Below are 11095 nucleotides of genomic sequence, written 5' to 3' on the forward strand. Positions count from 1 at the left end.
TTAGGCTAAGCCTCTCTATTTATAGCCAATAGAGTTGAGTCCCAGCAGGTGCAAAGGTGCCTGTTCGTTTGAAGAGGTATCTATTCGATATAATTTCTGTTAAACAGAATGGCTGATCGCGAATTTGACCGTTGGAAATAATGCCGTGAATTTAATATTTTTCCGCACAAAAATATTAGGAAAGGAAGTATTAAATGACGAAAATGGAAAATAAATTTGGTCCAAAAAATTATCAATCAATCAAAGCAGAAGCCGAGCGACGACGACGCGAGGCTTGCTCTCTTCTCAACTCTTTAAAAGCTAGAATAAGTGCTTCTATATATAAGCACAAGAATTTTCCTCTTCCTATCCAATGAGGGACAAAGTTCTTTTGTAAAAGAGACTAATTCAAAATTTTATTTTCTTCCATTTCTTTTCCCACCATTTTTCATTCACACCTCCTTTTATTTTTTTTAATTAAAATGCCCAACAATAGCTAAGCTCTCACTATACTGAAAATTGGAAGCTTATAAATTGAAAGAGTTTAACGATGGAAAGAAAGTCATGATTTACTCGTTGTTTGTGTAGATTTCTCTAATAATGTCAAAACATTTCACATAAGTTTTATTAAAAGCAACCAAGTAACTATTTTTAGCTATTAGGTAACGTGGTAATGTGAAAATTAGAGATGATATATAATTAACTTGGTTCAATGGATTTGCTCAACAAGAATAGTGGAAAGCTTTGTAAACTAAGAAGGTTAAAGATATCTGTATACGGTAGAAATTGTTTTTTCGTACGATATCGAGACGGGCTCCGAAGATGGTACGAACGAGCTTCAAATTTCAGGTATAGGTCAAATATCGAGTTCGAAGTCATTATCAAGCTCGGGTCTAAGTCGAACTATGATGAGATGTTATGGACTCGAGCTTAAGGGGCAGAGGTCAACCGATACCGAGCCCAAATCATCACCTGATCTCGAGTCGGCATCGAGCTCAAGACCGCATCGAGCTCTAAAAATAATACCGACCGGCACCGAGGCCGATCGAGCTCGAGCTCACAGACAAGAGTCGTTGTAAATGCACTAAGGGAGAGAATCTCAACAGGAATTAAGGAAAAACTTATTTATCATGGGTTCCCCACTATGTATTTTTAATTATATCTAAAGTAGAATCTTTCACTATAAAGAGCATGGCTACATTTCTGTAAAGGGACAGTTTTTATGCTCGCATTGTAATTAAGACACCATACACTCCTATATTGAAGAATTAGTCCTTTAAGCTTCATACATTGATTCATCTTGCTTGGTCCTAAAAATCATCTTCTTTCCAACTTTGTTTATTTTACATTATTTGCAATCCGTATTTAATATTTTCATTTATCCTAACGATTTGTATTAAGCTATACCACATATCCTTAGAACTACGTACAAATTCAACTCTATCCATTTTTCGGGTAAACAGTTTGGCGCCCACCATGGGGCTAAGGATAATAGTGGTTATTTGATATGAATCTGCAAACATACGCCATTTTACGCCTGTTTTTTGAAAGTGTCTTTGACTTCGGATTAGCAATGGCAACCCCTCAATTAATGGCTTTACCTATCGAAAACGAAGTCGGCCTTCAAGACGAAACCAACAACTTGACGTCCAGGGCCGGAAGGCCGCTTATCAATGCCATGGAAGCTCGAGTCGGAGCACCTGAAGCTCGGGTCGAAGTACCACTAGACGTTAATTCACATGTGGCCCTTGAGGCGAATCAACGTTCTGAACCTGAAAATAACATTCATGGCGGTACTCGATCTGCGGCTCGAGACACCCATAACATTGAGGAAAAAGGAGTCAACTTGCATATGATTTTTGAAATACTGAAAGCCCAACAGGTAGTGATAGCTCAGTTGTAGAGCCAAACTCAGACTCCAAGCAGGCCAGAGCCCAATCCACCTCGAGAAATTGCCCACAAAACGGAGCCAGCTGTAGTAAGGTCAAACGAGCAAGAATCGGGGACTATTCCTGAAATTGCTAAGATACTCGAGGAGCTCACAAAGCGGATCGAAGCAAACGTTAAAAAAGTAGAAATATATAACTCCAGGGTCGATCATATCCCGGGGACACCACCAATGATAAAAGGGTTGGATTCCAAAACATTTGTGCAAAAGCCTTTTCCCTCGAGTGCAACCCCAAAGCCAATTTCGAAAAAATTCCGTATGCCCGAGATTCTCAAATATAATGGAACTACCCAACCCAATGAACATGTCACCTTTTACACATGTGCCATCAAAGGTAGCGATTTAGAATATGACAAAATTGAATCTGTGTTGTTAAAAAAATTCGGAGAGACCTTGTCGAAGGGAGCAATGATTTGGTATCACAATCTGCCATCGAATTCCATCGACTCATTTGCCATGCTGGCAGATTCTTTCGTAAAGGCACACGTCGGTGCCATAAAAGTCGCAACAAGGAAATCAGACCTTTTAAAAGTAAAACAAAGGGATAATGAAATGCTAAGGGAATTCGTGTCCCGATTTCAAATGGAACGCATGGAGTTGCCATCGTTCATAGACGATTGGGCCGTTCAAGCTTTCACCCAAGGGTTAAACGAGCAAAGTTCGATAGCATCACGTCGGCTGAAACAAAATTTTGTCGAATATCCAGCTGTAACTTGGGCGGATGTGCACAATCGGTATCAGTAAACAATCAGGGTCGAGGACAACCAATTAGGAGCTCCTTCCGGATCAGTACATCCAAACAGGTCGGTTATTAAAAACCAGAGGGACATCGACAGAGAGACAAGGTCGAACAGAGACCAATATCAACCATACACCACAAATCAAAGGAATAATGATTCGGGACGCTATTCCGCCCTGAACAATCGAAGGAGTGATCAAGGACAGAATTCTCGGGGACTTATGAGCAAAAGCGATTTCGACAAATATGCCGATCCTATAGAGGCACCTCGATTGTCGGAATATAACTTTAGTATAGATGCATCGGGCATTGTATCGACAATCGGAAGGATCAAGGATACCAGGCCCGGACCAATGCAAACCAATCCCTCCCAAAGAAACCCGAATTCGATGTGCAAATATCATGGAACACATGTCCACAAGATCGAGGATTGCCGACAGTTAAGGGAGGAGGTAGCTCGTCTGTTCAATGAAGGCCACATTCGAGAGTTCCTCAGCAATCGAGCCAAGAACCATTTCAGAGAGAGAGACGCCAACAGAAAAAACGAACAGGAGGAGCCTCAACATATCATTCATATTATCATCGGTGGGGTCGACACTCCACAGGAACCCATACTCAAAGGCTTAAAGATACCGTTCACTAGAGAAAAATGAACTCGAGATTACGTGACTGAATACACTTTATCATTCAACAACAAAGAGGCCGAAGGCATCTCTCAGCCCCACAACGACGCTCTAGTAATTTCTATCTTATTAGATAAAGTTCAAGTTAAGCGTGTTTTAGTGGATCCAGGTAGCTCTGCGAATATCATCCGATCGAGGGTCGTGGAGCAACTCGGTCTGCAAAATAAAGTTGTGCCCGCAGCTCAGGTCTTAAACGGCTTCAACAAGGCCAGTGAAAAAACTAAATGGGAGATTATTCTAACGATAAACGTGGCCAGGACCATCCAAAATACCAAGTTCCACGTAATCAAGGGTGACATGAGGTACAATGCTCTACTCGGAAGGCCTTGGATGCACAATATGAGGGCAGTACCTTCGACTCTCTACCAAGTAATAAAATTCCCGACGTCGGATGGTGTAAAAACAGTGTACGGAGAGCAGCATGCTGCGAGGGAAATGCTTGCAGTCGATGAGATAACGCCGATGTCAACACTATCAACCTCGGAAAGGTCAAGCATCAAAGGTAAACGAGAAGCTAAATAGCAATCACAGCCACCAACCTCAACCGAATCGGGGAAGCAGGAAATAGAAGAAGAAGAGGAGGATTTTCTGATCCCTCAAACTTTTATGATCCCCGAAGATTCTGACGCCACCGAATCGACGGTCGAAGAAGTGGAACAGGTTATATTGATCGAGCACGTACCCGAACGAAAAGTATGCCTGGGAACGGGATTAACCCCCGAACTCAGGAAAAAGCTTATTCAACTTCTTATTGATAACATAGATTGTTTCGCTTGGTCCCATTTAGATATAACAGAGATCTCGCTGGATATAATGACGTATCGGCTAAGCTTGGACCCTAGGTTCAAACCGGTGAAGCAAAAGAGAAGACCCCATTTCGAGGTAAAACACGCATTCATAAAGGACGAGGTAACTAAACTTCTCAAAATAGGATCCATTCGGGAGGTAAAGTATCATGAATGGTTAGCCAATGTAGTTGTAGTCCCTAAAAAAGGGGACAAACTTAGAATGTGTGTATTATAAGGATTTAAATAAAGCATGCCCCAAAGATTCTTTTCCGCTGCCCAACATCGATCGCATGATCGATGCCACGGCCGGCCACGAGGTCCTTACTTTTCTCGATGCCTATTCCGGGTATAATCAAATCCAAATAAACCCGGAAGACCAGGAAAAGAATTCATTTGTCACCAAGCATGGAACATATTGTTATAATGTGATGCCCTTCGGGCTAAAAAAATACAGGGGCTACTTACCAACGCCTAGTAAATAAAATGTTCGAGGAACAAATAGGTAAATCAATGGAAGTTTATATTGATGACATGCTAGTTAAGTCCCTGCGTGCAGAGGACCATTTGGCTCATTTGCAGGAAACATTCGACATTTTGAGGAAATACAACATGAAGCTCAACTCCGAGAAGTGTGCTTTCGGGGTCGGTTCGGGCAAGTTCCTCGGCTTCATGGTATCAAATCGGTGGATCGAGATCAACCCCGATAAAATCAAGACCATCGAAGACATCGCCATCGTGGACAGTGTAAAAGCCGTGCAGAGGCTAACAGGACGGATTGCTACCTTCAGCCGATTCATTTCGAGGTCGTCAGATCGAAGTCACAGATTTTTCTCTCTACTCAAAAAGAAGAGCGATTTCGCTTGGACCCCGGAATGTCAACAAGCATTAGAAGAATTGAAGCGATATTTATCGAGCCCACCACTGCTTCATACTCTAAAAATAGATGAACAACTTTACTTGTACTTGGTGGTATCGAAAATCGTGGTAAGTGGTGTCCTAGTTCGAGAAGAGCAAGGTATGCAATTTCCCATTAACCTTAGGGGAAGCAGAAACTAGATATCCACACTTAGAGAAATTGGCACTTGCATTGATAAGCGCCTCGAATATGTCATCCCATATGCGTATTAACCACTTACCCACTTCGTAATATTTTGCACAAACCCGAACTATCAGGCCGATTGGCCAAATGGGCCGTCGAACTCAGTGGGTACGATATCGAATAGCAACCCCGTACGGCCATCAAATCTCAAATTTTAGCGGACTTCGTGGCCGATTTCACGCTAACCCTCATACCCGAAGTTGAAAAGGAATTCTTGTTGAAATCGGGTACATCCTCGGGGGTATGGATCCTTTTCACGGACGGGGCTTCGAACGTGAAAGGGTCCGGGCTAGGCATCGTTTTAAAGCCGCCTACGGGTAGCACCATCAGGCAATCTATCAAAACTATTAGGTTGACAAACAACGAGGCCGAGTATGAGGCCATGATTGCAGGTCTCGAGTTAGCTAAAAGCTTGGGAGTAGAAGTCATTGAAGCCAAATGCGACTCTTTACTGGTGATAAATTAGGTAAACAAAACCTTCGAAGTACGAGAGGATAGAATGCAAAGGTATTTGGACAAACTGCAGGTAACTTTGCACCATTTCAAAGAATGGATTTTACAGGAAGTACCACGAGAACAAAAAGGTGAGGCCGATGCACTTGTAAATTTGAGATCATCGGTCGAGGACGACGAGATAAGCTCGGGGACTGTCGTTAAACTCTCGAGATCCGTGATCGAAGAAGGTCATGCTGAGATAAATTCTACAAGCTTAACTTGGGATTGGAGGAATAAGTACATTGAATACTTGGAGAATGAAAAGCTGCCGTCAGATCCTAAAAATTCGAGGGCCCTACGAACCAAAGCTGCTCGATTCACATTGGCTGCAGATGGAACATTATACCGAAGGACATTCGATGGACCATTGGCAGCATGCTTAGGTCCGGGAGACACCGACTACATCCTACATAAGATTCACCAGGGTACTTGTGGAAACCACTCCGGTGCCGATTCATTAGTCCGAAAAATAATCAGGGCAGGGTATTATTGGATCGATATGGACAAAGATGCAAAGGAGTTTGTTCGAAAATGTGACAAATGTCAAAGGTTTGCACCAATGATCCATCAGCCCGGAGAGCAACTTCACTCGGTACTATCTCTATGGCCATTCATGAAATGGGGAATGGATATCATCGGCCCTCTGCCATCGGCCCCAGGTAAAGCTAAGTTCATTTTATTTATGACTGACTATTTCTCTAAATGGGTTGAAGCATAGGCGTTCGTGAAAGTAAGAGAGAAAGAGGTTATAGACTTTATCTGTCATCATATCATATGTTGATTCGGAGTACCCGCCGAAATAGTGTGTGACAATGGGAAACAATTTATCGGCAGCAAAATGACGAAATTCCTCGAAGACCACAAAATAAAAAAGATATTATCAACACCGTATCACCCTAGTGGGAACGGACAGGCCGAATCGACGAACAAAACTATCATTCAAAACCTAAAGAAAATATTGAACGACGCTAAGGGGAAATAGAAAGAAATCCTACCCGAAATGCTGTGGGCATATCGAACAACATCAAAATCTAGTACGGGGGCAACCCCGTTCTCCTTAGTATATGGCTCTAAAGCCTTGATTCCAGTGGAAGTCGGGGAACCCAATGCCAGGTTTCAATATACAACAGAAGAGTCAAATAACAAGGCTATGAATACTAACCTCAAATTATCGGATGAAAAACGAGAAGCTACTCTAGTCCAATTGGCCGCCCAAAAGCAACGAATCGAAAGATACTATAATCGAAGAACCAAGCTTCGCCATTTTAAGCCCGGGGACTTAGTGTTAAGGAAAGTCACCCTCAGTACCCGAAATCCAAACGAAGGAAAATTAGGTCCAAACTAGGAAGGATCGTATCAGGTTCTCGAAAATGTCGGAAAAGGATCCTACAAGCTCGGTGTTATAAATGGCAAACAACTATGAAGCAATTGGAATGTGTCGCACCTAAAACGATACTACTGCTAAGGTATAACCCTCCCATATTTATTTATATTTCGAAACTAACCCTTACATGAACCCGATCATGAGCAAGGATGGATCATTCGAATACGAAGCCCTAGATCTGAAAGCACGCGTTGTACTTTTTTTTCCTTAGACCGGTTTTATCCCAAATGGGTTTTTTGGTAAGCTTTTTAATGAGGCAACCATTGATCGTGCTAAACTTGGAAACAATTCGACAGTATTCGAGGCCTCTTTACAATCGACCTCGAATACTGGGGGGGGGGAGCATTAGACCTCAAATATATCAAGTTCTGATGCAAGAATGTTACTTAATAACAACACGGTTCCGATAGGAAAAATTGTAAGAGCCAAATGGTCAAAACGAACCATGCTCATATAGTTGGCCCGAGCCCTGACGCAAAATATGAACACATGTATAATGACTTGCAAAGAAAGTTTTCTTCTTTACCGATATCTTATATTAAAGAAAAATTCCTCTATCTCGAGATTTATTATGCAAACAGGATCGAGGTAAATCAACGAGTATGAGCAGCACTCACTCGACCCTTATGCCTACGGGCTACATTACTTCGAGTTCGAATCATTCACTCGACTACTAAGCCTACGAGCTACATTACTTCGAGTTCGAATCATTCACTCGACTACTAAGCCTACGGGCTACTTTTATTTCGAGTTCGAGCAAGCACTCACTTGACCCTTACGCCTACGGGCTACATTACTTCGAGTTCGAATCATTCACTCGACTACTAAGCCTACGGGCAACTTTTATTTCGAGTTCGAGCAAGCACTCACTCAACCATTACGCCTACGGGCTACATTACTTATAGTTCGAATCATTCACTCAACTACTAAGCCTACGTGCTACTTTTATTTCGAGTTCGAGCAAGCACTCACTCGACCCTTACGCCTACGGGCTACATTACTTCGAGTTCGAATCATTCACTCGACTACTAAGCCTACTGGCTACTTTTATTTCGAGTTCGAGCAAGCACTCACTCGACCCTTATGCCTACGGGCTACATTACTTCGAGTTCGAATCATTCACTCGACTACTAAATTTACGAGATACTTTTATTTCGAGTTCGAGCAAGCACTCACTCGACCCTTACACCTACATGCTACATTACTTCGAGTTCGAATCATTCACTCGACTACTAAGCCTACGGGCTAATTTTATTTCGCGTTCGAGCAAGCATTCATTCGACCCTTACACCTACGGGCTACATTACTTCGAGTTCAAATCATTCACTCGACTACTAAGACTACGGGCTACCTTATTTCGAGTTTGAGTAAGCGCTCACTCGGTTATGAAGGTTACAAAGTCCAAATTCGATCAAATTTCCTATATCCTTATGAAAACATTCATAAGGCATGAACAAAACTAAATCTTCACAAGGCAGGAAAGAAAACAGAGGAAAGTCGGTAAAAGAAAAAGATTTATATATATATACAAGATTGTTTACATGATTGATTAAAAAGATATTCATATATATATTCAAGATTGTTTACATGATTGATTGCAACATAGAAACTAAGGGCTAAGTTTCTTGGTTATCTCCGGGAGCGGTCTCTTCTCCACCGGGCTCCCCCCCATTCTCGGACTCATCATCGTCATCATCATCATCATCGTCGTCATCATCGGCAGCCAAGGCTTGAGCATCGGCTTCAAGCTCTTTATCCCTCTTTATCTCTTCAGCAAGGTCGAAACCTCGAGCATGGATCTCCTCGAGGGTCTCCCTCAGAGATCGGCACTTAGCAAGTTCAGCAACCTAATGTGTTCGAGTATCAGCGGTCTCGGCTGCCCAATGTGCTCGAGTATCAGCGATCTTGACTGCCTCTCTTGCTTGTACCTGGGCAGCTTTAGCATCAGCCTGATAGACGGCCACGAGTGCATCCGCTTCGGCCTTTGCCTTTTCGGCGTCAGATTCGGCCTTGGCAAGTTCAGAGGCCAACTGAGCCTCGAGCTCCTCTATTCTTCTTGCTTGAACCGAGTTGTTTTCCTTCATACTTTGAAGTTGTCTTTTGGCCGATGATAATTGGGCTCGAGCAGCCTCCTTCTCTACAGCGAAGCGATCCATACCTTCTTTCTACTTCAAGGTCTCCGCTTGTATCACATCGACCTCCTCACGGAGTTTTCCGATCATCTCAATTTTCTGCTGTAGCTGTGAGACCGAAACATTAGCCATCATTCCAGTATCGAGCCCATAGGCTTTTAAAAGTATCATTACCTACTCGGACAGATCGGTCTGATCTTCGTAAGCCTTGGCCAACTAAGCTCGGAGGTCTTTGATTTCTTCTCCCCTTTTCCCTCTCCTCCATGACCCACCGAAGGTCGGCCTCGTATCGACGCAGCTCGGTTCGAGACCGAGAACATGCTTCTCGATGAACTATTGCGGCCTGCAAAGAAAGAAGAAACAAAATTAGGAAAGAAAAACAAGCATAAAAGCATTACAAACAAAGTAAGTCAAGGCTTACCCGGTTCAAAGCCTGTTGCACTCCAATGAAAAGATCCAACGCATCACTAGTACCGACAACGTCATCGACACCGGTAAACAAATCATGAAAGAGATCATCTCCCTCATGAGATCCATCTACCTCAAGGGCCCCCAAAGCTTGGGCTTCCCGAATCTCCCCTTCGAAAAAAGCAGAGAAAGTGGGCGAGTCTTCGATTACTATTGCCCCAAGTCAGTCTCTTAGGGCATTCTCTTTGGTTCAAAGAGAATCAGGAATGGCCCCCTCAGGCATATCCACCATCCGTTGAATTCGATGGGAGATATCCTCGATTCCCAATGGCTCGAGGACTTTGCCCGAATCTTTCTCCGATATATCCTCAGTTCGAGGCGGAGCTTGGTAAACCACCATCGACCCAGCTGCCTGTGGGGCATCGATGGTTTTCTTCATTCGGGCCGCCAGCGCGGACCCGTCGTTTTCTTCTTCTTCCTATTCTTCATATTCATCCCTTAGACGCAGAACTGATTCTACAGTCAAAGGAATGGTATTCTTCTTCGGCTTACGAGCCGTCCTCTTCTTCGGTTTTTGGTCTTCGAGAACGAAGGCCTTTTTTCTCTTATTTTCCTTCACCAGCTTTGGAACAGAGGCCGAAGCCTCCTCCTCGGCGGACGAGAGCCTCAAAACCGCATCTTTGCCCACACCTACACACGGAAAAATTTATTAAAATATATGGAAAGCATCTTGTTCGAACTACCAAAAATATGAGAAAGGGGCTTACCATGATTTTTTGCCTCCCATCGGCCCTTTGACAAGTCACGCCATGAGCGCTCGGCGTATGTGGAGGTCGAAACCAGATCCCGTACCCAGTTCTTAAGATCGAGAACTGCGCCGGGTATCCAGGGAACCGCTATATCACAAAAAGGGGCATATCAGTGTAAAAAGAAATAAAAGGGCAAAATACTAGGAGATAACAGCAGAATTACACTTACGCTTCATGTTCCACTCCTCGGAAAAAGGCATCTTTTCAGTCGGAATCAGGTCCGAAGTCCTTACTCGAGCGAACCTGCCAATCTAGCCTCGATCCTTGTCCTCGTCTATGCTCGAGAACAGAGCCTTGGTAGCTAGACGCTGAAGTTTTATTAACTCTCCTCGAAAAAGGCGAGGACGGTACAATCGGATGAGATGATCGAGGGTGAAAGGCATCCCCTCGATTTTGTTTACAAAGTATCGGATCAAAATAACAATCCGCCAAAAAGAAGGATGGATCTGGCCTAGGGTTATTAGGTATTTACGACAAAAATCTATGATAACAAGGTCGAGGGGACCTAACGTAAAAGGGTAAGTGTACACACTTAAAAACCCTTTTTACGTGAGTAGTAATATCCTCTTCGGGAGACGGTACTACCACTTCTTTGTTCCCCCAGTTACAATCCTTTTTATCTGCTCGATAT

This window comes from Nicotiana tabacum, chromosome 9 (genome assembly GCF_000715075.1).
Source record: "Nicotiana tabacum cultivar K326 chromosome 9, ASM71507v2, whole genome shotgun sequence".
NCBI classification, from domain to species: domain Eukaryota; kingdom Viridiplantae; phylum Streptophyta; class Magnoliopsida; order Solanales; family Solanaceae; genus Nicotiana; species Nicotiana tabacum.